This window comes from Dama dama, chromosome 8 (assembly GCF_033118175.1).
Source record: "Dama dama isolate Ldn47 chromosome 8, ASM3311817v1, whole genome shotgun sequence".
Taxonomy (NCBI): Eukaryota; Metazoa; Chordata; class Mammalia; order Artiodactyla; family Cervidae; genus Dama; species Dama dama.
The window spans coordinates 10,438,476-10,454,125 of NC_083688.1; positions in this window are offsets into that span (position 1 = coordinate 10,438,476).

Here is a 15,650-nt window from a genome sequence, read left to right on the forward strand (position 1 = left end):
GACCCTGATGCTGGGAAAGATTGAGGGCAGGAGAAGGGGGCGACTGAGGATGAAATGGTTGGATAGCATTACTGACTCAATGGACATGAGTTTGAGCAAACTCCAGAAGATAGAGAAGGACAGGCAAGCCTGGCGTGCGGCAGTCCGTTGGGTCACAGAGAGTCGGACACGACTGAGTGGCTGAATAGCAACAGCAGTGCCGACTGCCCTTGGGCACCGTTTGCGTGCAGCTGGGCTGGGAGAAAGCCAGGGCTGCCTCGCCGACCTGACTGAAGGGATACCTGCAGGTATACACCTGGCTTGGCCAAATGAGGGGGACGTGTAACCTTCACCTTTAAGACGGGTCTCTGTGGAAGACAGACAGGAAATAGTGAGGGAGTCGGGAATGAAATGTGCCATCTATGCTCCTAATTTCCAAGTTATCTACAGCAAGTGTGAAGGATCGTATCCTGCAGTCCACTCCAGGAACTTGGTACTGGACCGTAGTTCCAGGTTTGGCCCCATGGTTAATCAACACATTCAGATCGTGGCAGCTGTGACAGCTCATCTGAGTGACTCTGAAAAGGTCTGACATAAGGGAAGTAGGCGGGTAGATAAAGCCAAAGAGAGAAAAACAAAAAGTGAGGCAACTAAGAAAGGGGCCCAACTAGAATTTCTCGCAAACAATTATGAGAATACCCAGTATCATGAGTGAGCAGGACTCTATGGGGCCTTCCCAGGACAGAACCCTACCATGTACTTCCCCCGCCTCTTGTTTGTAGAAAAACTTGCGCCTCCTACGCTTCCCCAAGTTCCAAAGGATAAATTTAATCAGGAAAGTTGAGAAAATGCAGGAACAAAGGAAAAGAGTCAAGCAAGACAAAATAATAATAGTTTATCCATAAAACAAAGTTAAGGGCCTTTAGCTCCTCCTCTAGGGCTAGAGATAATATCCTGAGCCCTGTCTTGAGCTGTTTTGCAAAAACTGAAAGCCCACAAGTTGGAAAAAGTTCTGTATGTTACCCATAAGCACGTAGACCCCAGATCAGTTAGAACCAGAAAGCTGATGTTAACTCTCAATTACCTTACCACCAACCAATCAGAAGAATGTCCATGAGCTGATCACACACCTCGAAACCCTCTCCCTCACCCTGTCTTTAGAAACCTTTGCTTAATAGCCGTTGGGGAGTTTGGGTCTTTTGAGGATCAGCTGCCCTGGATTTCATGCTTGGCACCCTGCAGTAAACACTGCACTTGCCTTTACCACATCCTGGTGTCAGAAGACTGGCTTTACTGCCCTTGGGCAAGTGGACCCAAGTTTGGTTCAGTAACTGTATTAGCTGGGACCCTCTAAGGAGAATATGGATAAACACCCTAATTCAGGCCTTTTCACCCTATGAGAAGCATTACCCAAACAAAACTAGTTTATTCCCCTAATAGCATGAGTAAAAGGGGAAGAGGCACATCCCTGTGTTCCATTGCTGTGGGAAGATGAAGAACAGGGGTGGGTACCCCGACTCCTAGACATTGGTGTGGGGTCAAGCTTCCTCCTTGGTGCCGGCTACAGGAGGCAAGTGGAGGCCCCCTGTTGAACTATTTATTTATCCCGCATCAATAAACAGACTATTCTGGCTTTAGCTGATACTGGTGTTGAGTATACCCTGATTCATGGGAATCCATCCAAGTTCCAAAGGGAAATACGAGCCATTGATGGACATGAAGGCCAAACAGTTACAGGTGAAGCAAATGCACGTGTATTTACAAATCAGAAGGCTGCCTCCCTGCCCCTTTCTGGTTTATATTTCGCCCATACCCGATCAGGTGCGTGTGGGTGTCCTACAGGACCTGGGCCTTCCTTGCAACCGCCAGGGTGAGTTCCATTTACAGATGCCAGCAATCAAGCTAAAGGGGACCCTGTAACACTGTCTGTCCTTTGGAGAATGGTGGCAATAAAACAATATCGCCTATCTGGGGGACAGGAAGAACAGGCTACCATCAAGGAATTAGAGAAGGAGGGGGTTATAAGGGGCTTACCAGGTGATACTAGTGGTAAAGAATCCGACTGCCAATGCAGGAGATGTAAGAGATGTGAGTTTGATCCTTGGGTTGGGAAGATCCCCTGGAGTAGGAAATGGCAACCTGCTCCAGCATTCTTGCCTGGGAAATCCCATGGACAGAGGAGCCTGGAGGGCTACAGTCCATGGAGCCACAAAAGAGTCAGACATGACTGAAGCGACTTAGCACGCCTGTTGCAGTAGGGGGACCCCTGCCAGGGCCCGAAACTGGGCTCTTGTCTAACACTCGGAAATGACTTGTCCGAGGAGACACGTGCTGACAAAGCAAGAGATTTTATTGGGAAAGCGTGCCTGGGTGGAGAGCATTAGGGTAAGGGAACCCAGGAGAAGAGCTCTGCCTCATGGCACTTGGTCTTGGGTTTTATGGTGATAGGATTCGTTTCCGGGTTGTCTTTAGCCAATCATTCTGACTCAGAGTCCTTCCTGGTGGTGCACGCCTTGTTCAGCCAAGATGGATGTCAGTGAGAAGGATTCTGGGAGATGGTGGTGTCTCCTCCTGACCTTTCCCGAACTCTTCCGGTTGGTGGTGGCTTATTAGCTCCGTGTTCCTTACCGGGACCTCCTGTCATAAAAGAGCTCACGCAAATCGTTGCTATGGTGCCTGGCCAGGGTGGGCGGTTTCAGTCAGTGTGCTCCCCCTAACGTGCCTGCGTGTACCCACAGGAGTTATAAGACTGACACAAAGCCCAGTCAATAGCCCCATGTGGCTGGATGAAAAACCAAACAGCACCTGGTACATGACAGTAGACTACAGAGAATTTAACAAGCTAACACCCCATATCTGTGAGAGTTCCAAACACAGGCAGAGTCTTGGATACGATCTTGTCTCTCAAGACATATCACTGTGTCTTGGATTTTTCTAATGCCTTTCTCAGCTTGCCCTTCGAGAGGGACCAATGTGCCTTTACATGGGAAAGGAGACAATGGACTTTTACTGTCTTGCCTCATGGTTAACCGCACAGTCCTACTATATGGGATGGTGGCCCAGGACTCTCCCTTTTTTGTTCTCTGTTTTTACATTGATGATATCTTGATAACCTGTGATGACTTGATGTCTTTCCCAAGCCACTGCATCTTTTCAGGAACATTTAAAATCTTGAAGATGAGAGGTAAACGCTGACAAGTAAATGCAAAGCCCGGGACAGTTGGTCAAGTTCTTGGGTGTCCTCTGGTTTGGTGAGATCAAAGGGATGCCTGAGACTGTCTTTGATAAAAACACAGACGTATCCACACCCTGCAGTGTAAGAGTTACCAGCCTTTATAGGGCTGAGAGGGTACTGGTGGCCTTTTATTCTCCATCCCCACTTGCTCAGATATTAAGACCCTATATGCTTTAGTAAAAGAGTGACAATCTGGGACTGGAATATCCCACAACAAGAGTCTTTTGAAAAGACCAAATGGATTGTCAAACATGTCCAAGGACAGAGCGTGTTAATGTTGCACACAAGGAGTGAATTGGCTATAAGTGTACATCTGGAAGAGTTTGAATGGGAACTGTTTGACAGCAACAAAATGGGAAAAGAGCCCTGCTGGGATTCTGGTCTCAGTTACAGAAAGGGGCAGAGAACTGGTCTCAGTTCAGTTCAGTTCAGTCGCTCAGTCATGTCCAACTCTTTGCGACCCCATGAACTGCAGCACGCCAGGCTTCCCTATCCATCACCAAGCCCGGAGCTTGATCAAACTTTTGTCCATCGAATCAGTGATGCCTTGGTGGTGCCCAGAGAACTGGTTTAGTCCTATAAAAAAACAATCCATAGCAGTGTTAACTAAAAGATATTGTCACAACCTGAAAGTAGAGAGTCATTTTATTTGGTGGGAATGTTTAGGACTCTGAACCCAGGAGACAGCATTTCAGTAGCTCTGAGGAAACTGCTCCAAGGAGGTGGGGGGCTGAGGGGTGGGGAGGCAGGCTATATACAAGTTTGCAACAAAGGGAGCAGGCAGTTTGAACAACAAAGATCAGGCATCAAGTTAAAGAATTTGGCATTCTACCTATGGGAAGATGCAAGTCTCTGGGCTCACTGAATTCATTCCTCATTCCTTTCATATGCACCTCAACTATCTGGGGCCAATCCTGTTTCCTTGTCCACCTAAAGGAATGGCAAATGGCTGTTTCTTGCTTTCCCTCAGCTCCCCAGCCATCACCGTAGGGGGTGGCAGCATCTGCTGGATGGCAGAAATCGCTGATGGCTGTGTCATTTCTTACAGATATGGCAACCCCATGGATTGCAGCCTGCCAGGCTCCTCTGTCCATGGAATTCTCCAGGCCAGAATACTGGAGTGGGTAGCTGTCCCCTTCTCCAGGGGATCTTCCCAATCCAGGAATTGAACCCAGGTCTCCTGCATTGCAGGAGGATTCTTTACCAGCTGAGCCACCAGGGAAGCCCAGTTATGGCAGGAGGTATTTTCAATTCATAGCAGCTTCCCTAGTTTACAACAAACTGAGGATCTGACCTCCAACTTACCCTTCAGCTTACTGACTCCTCTGCCTATGGGCCGATGGTTTAAGGACCTGCTTTTGAAACCTAAGTGTGCCTGTGCACATCTGAGCACTTTACACGAGTGCATTCATACGTTCAACAGAGAAGCACCTTTTACACCGATCCCCTCGCCCAGGTGTTCAGGTTTCATTGGGCCCAGTGACCACCAGAACCGCTCTGCCGCTCATCTGTGGCACCCTCAGTAAAGCACAGGTATGAGAAGGTTTGGAACGCCCCCTGCTCATGCATGGTACATGGAGGGCAGCCGTAGGGGCAACCCACCTCTGGACAACTCGTTTGGATTCTGATGTCATCTGGGTCAGGAAGGGACTAGACACAGTAGTCGGGCAGAACTCAAGGTGGTGACTACTCACCAGTCCAATGCCCCTCAACCTTGCCACTGGCATTGGGTAGTGTGGAAAGGCTTGGCAATGTGGATGTCTCAGTGGCATCAAGATAACTGGAAAACATTCAATAAACCTCTGCGGGGATTGAATTACGGGCTGATATTTGGACTGCCTGCAGGCAACCAGGTGCCCATGTGCCTGTGTGGCTCACTTCAGCCCATTCACCCTTCACTCTACTTGGCAGTCATACTTCTAGTGCATTAACCAGATCAAGAGTCCTATTACTGGAGGAATTACAGACCCCCTCTGATGTGGCAGAATGGCTCCACTGAAAGAAAAAAGGCTCCGTTTACCCTCAAATACATGGATTCCCGAGCTGTAGATCATTTGATGTGCTGAACCTTGAGACACCCCTGCAGGTAACATCAGACGCTCTGACCATCTGGTTCCCAGATGGCGAGCGGACTACTTAGGGTTTTGGTGGGTGTCGGAAGGGTATCCGCGTGCTATAAACCTGTACCCACACAGCCACTGGATCAGTGGAGGCCTTTGCCAGTAAGAGCCAAACGGGCCATTACAGTCAAAGGCCTGTCAAATTTGGAAGTTAAGATAAGGAACACTGACCCAAATTAATGGTGATCAAGGACCTCATTTCAGTGTGGGCAGAAGCCTGAGGAAGTTTTTGGACTTTTCATTTTATTTACAGCTCCACTGCAACTGGACTGGTTAATTGGATTTTTTTTTTTTTTTTTTTTTTTAAGTATTTACTTATTTGGCTGCACTGAGTCTTAGCTGTGGTATATGGGATCTAGCTGCTGCATGTGGGATCTAGTTCCCTGACCAGGGATGGAACCCAGCCCCCTGCATCGCGAGTGCAGAGTCTTAGCCACTGGAACAGCAGGGAAGTCCCTATCTTGCTCGTGCTCAGTCGTGTCCGACTCTTTGTGACCCCCCCGGGACTGTAGCCCACCAGGCTCCTCTGTCCATGGGATTTCCCAGGCAAGAATGCTGGAGTGGGTTGCCAAGCCTGCCAGGCTCTTCTGTTCTGAGTAATTTCATAGGCTAATAAGTAGGAGGGTTATTCCAAGTATTCTGGGGAAGGGGTAGAAATTTCCAGGAATTGGGCCACCTCCCATTTTTTAATCTTTGATGGTTGGTCTTGGAACTGTCATGGAACCTCTGGGTGTGTGTGGCCAGTCGCTCAGTCATGTTTGTTTCTTTGTGACCCCATGGACTATAGGCTGCCAGGCTCTTCTGTCCATGGAGTTTTTCAGGCAAGAATACTGGAGTAGGTTGCCATTTCCTTTTGCAGAGGATCTTGGACTGCAAGGAGATCAAACAAGTCAATCTAAAGGAATTCAATCGTGAATATTCATTGAAAGGACTGATCCTGAAGCTGAAGCTCCAATACTTTGGCCACCTGATGTGAAGAACTGACTCACTGGAAAAGACCCTGATGCTGGGAAAGATTAAAGGCAGGAGAAGGGGATAACAGAGGACGAGATGGTTGGATGGCATCACTGACTCAACTGACATGACTTTGAGCAATCTCTGGGAGATGGTGATGGACAGGAAAGTAAATCCACTTCTTGCCTATTACTTTTTCTTTCACTGAATTCTTTCTGCAATGAGACACCAGGAACCTGAGCTTCATTAGGTCCTGAAAGCAGGTCTATGATCTCAGCTGGGAGACTGTGGGTTTTGGCTGGGTTTGAATCCTGGCACATGGGCTCAAGTCCCAGTGAGAAGGGAATGGTTTCACATGTGCGTAGAAAGGACCAATCATGCCCAAACAAATCACAAACCTATCATAGGTGGCTTCCTGATGAAGTCTGCCAGGTGACCCACAGGCATGAAATACTGAATAGACAGGAAAAGAAGCAGCTTCCTACAGGGGGCCCCTTTATGACTCCCACACAGGGGATCTGGATATGTGGAGCCTATCTGTGCCTTATCTGCCCTGTGGGAGGACGAGGTGATGCTCTGTGGGGTTTCTTTCCCTCTCGGGCCGTGTATGTACGCATGTTCTTACTGGAAGTTCCCCATAATTTCCTACTATGAGGTCCAGGTGGCATGTCCATCGTAATATGTCATGCTGGGAATGGCCAAATCTATATTCCTTCCCCAGTTCACAGATGTAAATGCCATTCTGGTAATCCAGGCATAAGCACAGTTCACCACATCAGCTTTGAATGACCCCCTCCAAAGTATCTCTTTATTAAACCAGGAAACTGCTCGAAAGAGAAAAGGGGTGATGCAGACTATACAGTTTTAGATATGTTTGACAGCTGGGCAGGGAGGAGCTTGTGCCTTTACTGGGCAGGAATGCTGCCCATTTATATAATTTCATCTGAATCCAACATAACTGATTCACTTTCTCATATGAAAACAGTCATTAATCAAAGTTTTCCTTTGCTGATGCTTTTACTCACTGGCTTACTTCTCTCCTGAGTAAATGGGGAACCGTATGTCCTTAGTAAGTTTTTATGTTTAGTAGGAATCCTTTGTTCTTGCTGCCAATGATAAATGAAAGCCACCTTCCAAGATCTGTCCCTAGTGTGGCTGCTGCGGAACAATGATGGATAAGGCTGGATGGCCATCAAGACATTATCAAGATGTCAGGATTGGAGTGTATGGGTGTTGGCATAACTGACACCATCATGTGCCCATTCAGCTCCTGCTGTCTTTCCACTGACCCTACCCAGGACTGGACAGTGCAGTAAATGACTTCTCTGTCATCAAGGGCTTTGTAGTAATAGATACTGTTTAACAATCCTTAGCCTCATTAGAGATAGATCCTGTTTAATGACCAGGTAGCCTCTATGGTCTGTTAGTCTCCAAACAACAATGAGGACCTTTGATGATATGTTCCCAGTGCCCACCAGACCAGTTGCCCATTCATAAATCTTGATTTGGGAAAGCACTTCCTGTTTCCAAGCACCTACCCCTACCCCATAGTTTAACTATTAAATTGCCCAGTGTCCCCTCAGTGGTGCAGAGTGCAGCTTCCAGTGCTTCTGGATCATTGTCCACCAGATCCCACACTGTGAGTAAGCTACTCTCTAATAAACTGATATATTTATGGAGCAGCCTGCCTCAATTTTCAGTCTCCAGAAACTTCCTCAGTTGGTGGGCACTTTTCATTTCTTCCATCCTCCAAGAGTCACCTCTTAATTACTTCTAAGGTTTTTTCTCTGGAAGAGTGAGTCAAAGCAGAAGACAACTGTTTGACAACTCCCTCTCTTCCTCATGATATGTAATATCCATGAAATAAGAACAGGATGAATTGAAAGCAGAATTTTAAAGAAGTGTTACCAAACCAAACTTGGGTTCACACGCTGTGTGCAATGAAGCCAATCTACTGATACTGGGTTATGGGGAAGGAAAGCACAACGTTTATTGCAGGGCACTGAGCAAGGAGTCCAAGGGGTTTAGGGGTCAAAAAGCCCAAACTTCCTGATGACTTTCAGGGAAAGTATTTTAAAGACAGGGGAGGGGAGGGGAGTTGTGGGGTGCACAATCAGCATGTAGACTTTCTCTTAATTGGTCAGTGGTGAGAAAATCAGGAGTCAACATCAACTTCTGGTTCCAGCCTTTTGGTGATCTGTGTGCTTGTGGACATCATACTACTAACTTTTTCCAATAATGAATGTTTCAGTATTTGAAAAACAGCTCAAAGAATATGACTCAGCATATTATCCCCAGCCCTTGAGGTAACAACTAAATGTCCTTGAGTTTGCTTAATGGTTAAACTATTACTATTTTGTCTTGCTTGGCTAGTCTCCTTTTGTTTCTGCGTTTTCTCACTTCTCTGATTAAATTTATCCTTTGGAACTCAAGGAAGGCCTAGGAGTCTGCAAACAAGTGGTAGGTGGAGGACTTGGATGGGGTGTTGTCTGTCTCAAGAAGGCACCATAAGGTCCTTCCTGGAAATTAAAAATATATAAAAGCAGAAAAATTTAAAAAGTGGTGGAGTGGCTAGAAGATGAAGTCTATGAAATCTGGAAAGTAGCACAGAAGCTCAAGGAGATGAGAACTGGTCCAGAAACTACAATATATGACTAAAAGTCACTCCCAAAAGGGAGAAAAACAAAAAAACAGGCAACAACAAAAAACCAAAATAAGAAAGTTTCTAGAACTGAGAATGAGAGTCTCCATATTAATGAGATTCACAAGTGCCCAGAAGCAAGAAGGAAAGCCCTGCAGAGGGTTGAGCATGTGAAAAATCAGAGCACCAGGGACAGAGAGAAGGCTCTCAACCCTTAGACACAAGGGGTCTGGGATGAGAGTGGCACTGGACTCCCAACAGCAAACATGTTACTCCAAGACTGGGAGCCATATTCCAAGATTGAGGGAATACTGTTTACAACCTGGACCTCAAAACCAGGCAGATTGTTTCTGAAGAATAAACAACGTTGTACATTAGATTTAGGCTTAGAAACAGTCTGAGATAACTTTTTTTTTTTTATGAAGTAACCTTTTTTTTAAAGTTCATAATAAAACACATATAACAAAATTTACCATTAAGAGCATAGTTCAGGAGTGTTAAGTATATTCACATTGAACTTCCCTGGTGGTTCAGTGGTTAGGAATTTGCCTGCCAATGCAGGGGACATGGGTTCGATCCTGGGGTTGTGAAGATTCCACATGCCGCAGGGCAACTAAGCCATGGGCCACAACTACTGAGCCCATGAGCTGCAACTACTGAAGCCCGCATGCCCTAGAGCCTGTGCTCTGCAACAAGAGACGCCACCGTAGTGAGAAACCCGCAAGACACCCGCTCTCTGCAGCTAGAGAAAGCCCGTGCGCAGCAATGAAGTGCCAGTGCAGCTAAAGAGACATATTTAATTTTTTTTTATATTTAATTTTTAAAAAATGTATGTTCATATTGTTGTAATACCAATCTTCAGAAATTTTTCATCTTACATAACTGAAACTTGATCCCTACTAAGTAATAACTCCTCGTGTTCCTTCTCTCCAGGCCCTGGCAACCACCCTTCTGCTCTGCATGTCTCTGGTTTTGACTACTCTAGATACCTTGGTTTGGTTTTAGCTGCTGTGTCTGACTCTTGTGACTCCATGAACTGTGGCCCGCCAGGCTCCTCTGTCCATGGAATTCTCCAGGCAGGAATACTGGAATGGGTTACCATTCCCCTCTCCAGGGGATTTTCCCGACCCAGGAATTGAACCCGGGTCTCCTGCATTGCAGGCAGATGATTTACTGACTGATCTATGAGGGAAGCCGCTAGACAGCTTACATAAATGGAATCACAAGGTATTTGTCCTTTTGTCACTGGCTTATTTCACTGAGTATAATATCCTCAAGGTTCATCCATGTTGTAGCACGTGTCAGGATATCCTTCCTTTTTGACTGGATAATATTCCATTTTACATACATACCACGTTTTGCTTATTCATCGTTTGTGGGCCATTTGGGTTCTTCCATGTTCTGGATATGGTGAACAACACTGCTATGAACATGTGGGTGTACGAATCTCTGTCTGAGTCTCTGCTTTCTGTTCTTTTGGGTTATACCTAGAAGTAGTATTGCTGGATTACATGATAACTGTATTTTTAGTATTTTGAGACAGAGAACATCTTTTTATCTTTGCTGAGAGGAGACTGCAGACCCAGCTGTTTCCCCCAAACCCAGAAAGGTTTTCGTGGTGTTTGGAGCCCAAAGCCTGACCCCTGCTCCCAGAACTGAGCCCATTTCCTTCCCTCTGTTCGCCAGTCACGCAGGCACTGCAGTCCCTTCTGGGACAGAAGTAAATGCCACAGAGAGCAGGGAGTTTCGGCTTCTATCCCCTCCCAGCTAGGACGTGTGGGGTAAACACTCTTGGGCTCACACCCACTTCCCCAGGCCCGAGGCCCCTGCTTCTACTTTCTCTGTTCCCGCTTTGCTCCACCCCAGCTTCCCCTTTTGGAACCTAACCTGTTCTGAGGCCTGAGAGCCTCCTACCCAGGCCTTCTCAGCTGCCACCCCTACTGATCTGGGTCCTGCCAGATGTCTTGGGACCCTCACTACCCCCACCCCCTGGGCCAATATCCCCCATGCCTTCCCCGAGGTTCTGGGACTTGAAGAGGGCTTGCAGCTAACCTTCAGAGCTGCACAAAAGACGGAGCAGAATCAGACCTTCAAAGCTTCACCACCAGACATGGCTCCTCCTCGACGCACACCTCTCATGACCGTCAGGGCTGGTGCTTGAGGAAGAAATCCACAGGAGCCCGGGGAAGGCTTCAGGCTGCAGGACAGAAGCCTTCTAACCCAGCAGCAGTGTGCAGAGGGCTTCCAGCCTCTGCCGGCTGGCTCACCCCTGAGCAGAGGTGTCCTCCTGCTCTTTCCACACCGGCCTGGACCCTCCTGATGGCTGGGGTGTTTTCCATCCCCTTGGGCAAACTCGCCACACTGGTGGCCATTGAAGCAGACAGCGAGACCCTGGGCCCACCATGTCCAGCGCTGCCTCGGCATGCCCTTCCCTTCCTGGAACCACCCCGCCCCCCTTGAATGTGGCCCGATGACCCCAGGCCACGTGACATCACGTGCCAGAGCAGATGGTGCAAACGCAGCAGCAAGGGCCCCGGTCACCCCGAATCACCCTGACCATTGGTGGCCCACAGTAGGCCGTCACCTTCAGACTCCACAAACCTGACAGGGAGACCATGGAGAAAACTCCAGCCCTGGGTCCTGGGTGCCTGGCAGGCACCCTCCGTGAGGGCTCCTTCCCATAGCACCTCCCCCACCTCTCTGCGGGCCTGGGCTTCCCCCTCCACAACCCACTCAGCTCTTAAGGGACCAGGGGAGGTCCAGACGGGTGTTCCCGTCTGGAAAGGGCTCAGGTGATGGCAACCACAGGCCTGGCTTCAAATTCCAGATCCTCCACTTGCATATTGTGTAACAGCAAAGACCAGTTTTCCAGTCAGAATCTCGTTTTCAAAAGTAGAAATCAGGAGGCTGGGAGAAGGAAATAAGAGCTGAGGGCTCTGAGAAACGTCTCAGACACAAGAGGCCCTTGGGAAGCAAGAGCAATAAGAGCGAGCACTTGGCGCGCGCCCAGAGGCCTGTGTTCCTCTATCATTTTCACCAGGACGCCCCTTGCTAGTCCCCACAGTACAGAAGGGACCGACTCCGAGAGGTTAGGAACTTGCCCAAGATCACACAGCTAAGTGATGGAGCTAGGATCCAAGCCCCGCTCTATCTCCAAAGCCCATCTTTTTATTCACCAACCTCTACTGTAATCCTAGCCAAGACTGGGCTATGCAGAAATCTGTCAGACTTACATTACATTGTCTCCTGAACCAACGGCAGAGAGATGAATTGTCGTTTTCGGGACTTCTCTGGTGGTTTAGTAGCTGAGATTCTGTGCTCTGAATGCAGGGGGCCCAGGTTCAATCCCTGGTCAGGGAACTAGATCCCACATGCTGCAACTAAGACCCAGCGCTGTCAATTAGAAAAATAAATAATAAAATAAGCAAAAATATATATTAAAAAAAGAATTGCCATTTTCTCTGGCCTGCTGAAGGAGCAGCAGAGCTGGGCTAAAATCCAAGCAACTCCCCTTTTTCATTGCCCTATCTTAGGCCAGTCCCTTTCACTTTTCTGAACCTCATCTGTAAAGTGGGACTGTGTTTTGTCTTGCTTACTCTTGCTTACTAGTTTTGTCTTGTTTATGAATAGGGAGGATTAACTGAGTGAACCGTTGTATATATATTCCAAGCACCTGCTTGGGATAGGTGCTCAGCGAACACCCTTGATGGTGTTTCTGGAAACACGTGGAAATGTCCCCTCCATCCCATCTCCTCTGCTTAGCAGATGCTCCTCCTGGGTCTGGAGCCCTCTTGGATGCCTCAGCTCTTGAAAATGTCTCTCTCCTTCATTGTCTTACTGCATCCAGCAGAGGTGTGGCAGCCTGTCACCAGGACTAAAATACACCATTGGAGGCTGTAAAAACAAGCACATCATTTGACCCAGAAATGCCACCTCAGGAATCTATCCTAAGAAAGGAGTTTCCACCCATCAGTAATGATGCTGATCACTGAGCACCTACTGTGTGCCGGGCCCTGTTCAATATGCTGGAAGTGCAATGGGAGAGGATAAAGCAGACTGGTACCCTGGTCTCTGCCCGCTCAGAAGCTACCTAATTGCTTAAGAACAATTAAGCAAATAATGGGTTGGCCAAGAATTTCCTTCAGTTTCTAAGTAAAAACAAAAGACACATTTTTCATTTTCATTAACAACTTTATTCAACAAAATATTCACCATTTTGTTTCACTACATTCTGCCATTTCTTGGGCAACTTCATAATTCCATCTTCCCCAAATTTGGAATCTTTTTGAGCAACAAACTGTTCCAGGTACATTTCACAGTCTTTCAGAGACACAGTTTGGATCCCTGGGTTGGGAAAATCCCCTGGAGGAGGAATTGGGAACCTGCTCCAGTATTCTTGCCTGGAAATTTCCATGAACAGAGGAGCCTGGTGGGCTACAGTCCCTGAAGTCACAAAGAGTTGGACATGACTGAACGACTGAGCACACACATAGGGAACTGAAATTCTTATCATTAAGAGAATCTTGCAAAGACTGAAATAAATGGAAATCTGAAGGTGCAATGATGAATGGATTAGAACTTCCCAGCCACACTGTTAACAGTTTTTGCCTGGTCTTCAAGGAGATATGTGGTCTTGCATTACTCTGATGGAAGATTACACATTTTCCATTGACTAATTCTGGATGTGTTTCGTTGAGCGCTGCTTTCAGATGTTCTAATCTGGAGCAGTACTTGTTGAAACTAATTGTTTGTTTTTCTGGAAGGAGCTCTGAATACAGGACTCCCTTCCAATCTCACCATATACGTAACATCACCATCTTTGGATGAAGACTGGCCTTTGGTGCGGTTGGCGGTGGTTCACTTCAGTTTCCCCATGATCTCTTCATTCCACATTATTTCAAATTAATAATACTGGAATTCAACATGAGGGTAGTGGGACTTACGTCCTTTTTATGCAAAAACTATCAGTATGTAAACATGTTGGGCTTCCCAGGTGGTGCTAATGGTAAAGAACCTGCCTTCCAATGCAGGAGACACAAGAGATGATGGTTCAGTCTCTGGGTCAGGGAGATCCCCTGGAGGAGGGAATGGCAACCCACTCCAGTATTCTTGCCTGAAGAATCCCATGGACAGAGGAGACTCGAGGGCTACAGTCCACAGGGTCGCAGAGTCGGACACGGTCGGACACGACTGAAGTGACTTAGCACATCCACTTTTCATCACTTGTCACAATTTGTTTTAAAAATGAAACATTTTCGCTACACTTAAGTAGAGATGGCATACACAAATATGGTCAAGGGGTTTTTTTTCACTTAACTTCTGCGGAACCCAAACCTCAACATGATTAACGTAACCAAGATGGTGTAAATGATTTTCAATGCTTGATTGGAATATTTTGCGTATGTCAGCTATCTCCTGCATGGTATAACACTGATTGTTCTCAATTTCTGTCTTGATTTGATCACTATAACTTCAACCAGTCTACCTGACCTTGGAGTCTGGTCCAGCAAGAAAGCTCCAGCATGAAACTTTGCAAACCACTTTAGACACATTTGATTAGTCACAGCACCTTCTCCATACACTGCACAAATCTTTGTTTGTTTTTTTGCATTTTCACCTTTCTTGAAATAATAAAACATAATAGGCCAAAAATGTTTTTTTTCTTCCATCTTCAATATTTAAACTACACAAAAATTCACCAATTTTTAGGTTAAAAAAAAAAACGCACGTTGATATGACAGCTATCACAATACAAACTAACAACAGTGCTTCAAATGAAGTTAAAGATAACTAAGCGCTACTAGAGTTATCTTACAGAGAAAAACTAGACAAATTTTTTGGCCAACCCAACAATTACACAGATAGATACACAACTGCAAGTTGTACTGGCAAGGAGATGGTTTCTATATGTCAATACTAGTACGTTTTGCCTACTCAGTTTTGGTAATCCCACTTCTGTGCCCAGGAATCCAGGAAAATGCTCACAAGGTAAACACCAAATGAAAAGGCAGGATTTGCAAATTTCTGTTGAAAATGATTACTCAGGAACAACTTCTTCCCCTCCTCCTTTTTCCCCTTCAGCAGCTGTATTTATTTATCTACTTATTTATCTGTCTTTTACTTTTATGGACATATGTTAATAACTGATGTACAGTACTGTGTATATTTAAGGTGTCAGCATAATGGCTTGACTTACACACATCATGAAGATTAGTGAATATCCATCAGCTTATATAGATACAAAAGTAAAGGAACAGAAAAAATGTTTTTCCTTATGATGAGAACTCTACGATTTGTTCTTAACCACTTTCATATGTAACACATAGAATTGTTAATAGCATTTATCATGTTCTACATTATATCCCTAATACTTACTTATATTATAAGGAATTTGTACCTTTAGCCTGTCTTCATCCAATTTCCCCTCCCCCCACCCCTACTTCTGGTAGCATAAATCTGACATCTTTTTCTATGAGTTTGTTTGCCTGTTGAGATATGACACTATGTTAGTTCCTGACCACAACACAGTGATTCAATATCTCTGTACATTTTAAGATGATCCCCTTGATGATTCTAGTTATGATCTGTCACCATACTAAGATGTTACATAATTATTGACTATTCCCCACACTGTATACTTCTTTCCTATGACTCATTTATTTTGCAAGTGGAAGTTCGTACCAGAGGAGCTTCTTCTTGGAACTTAGGGCTGGACCTGACA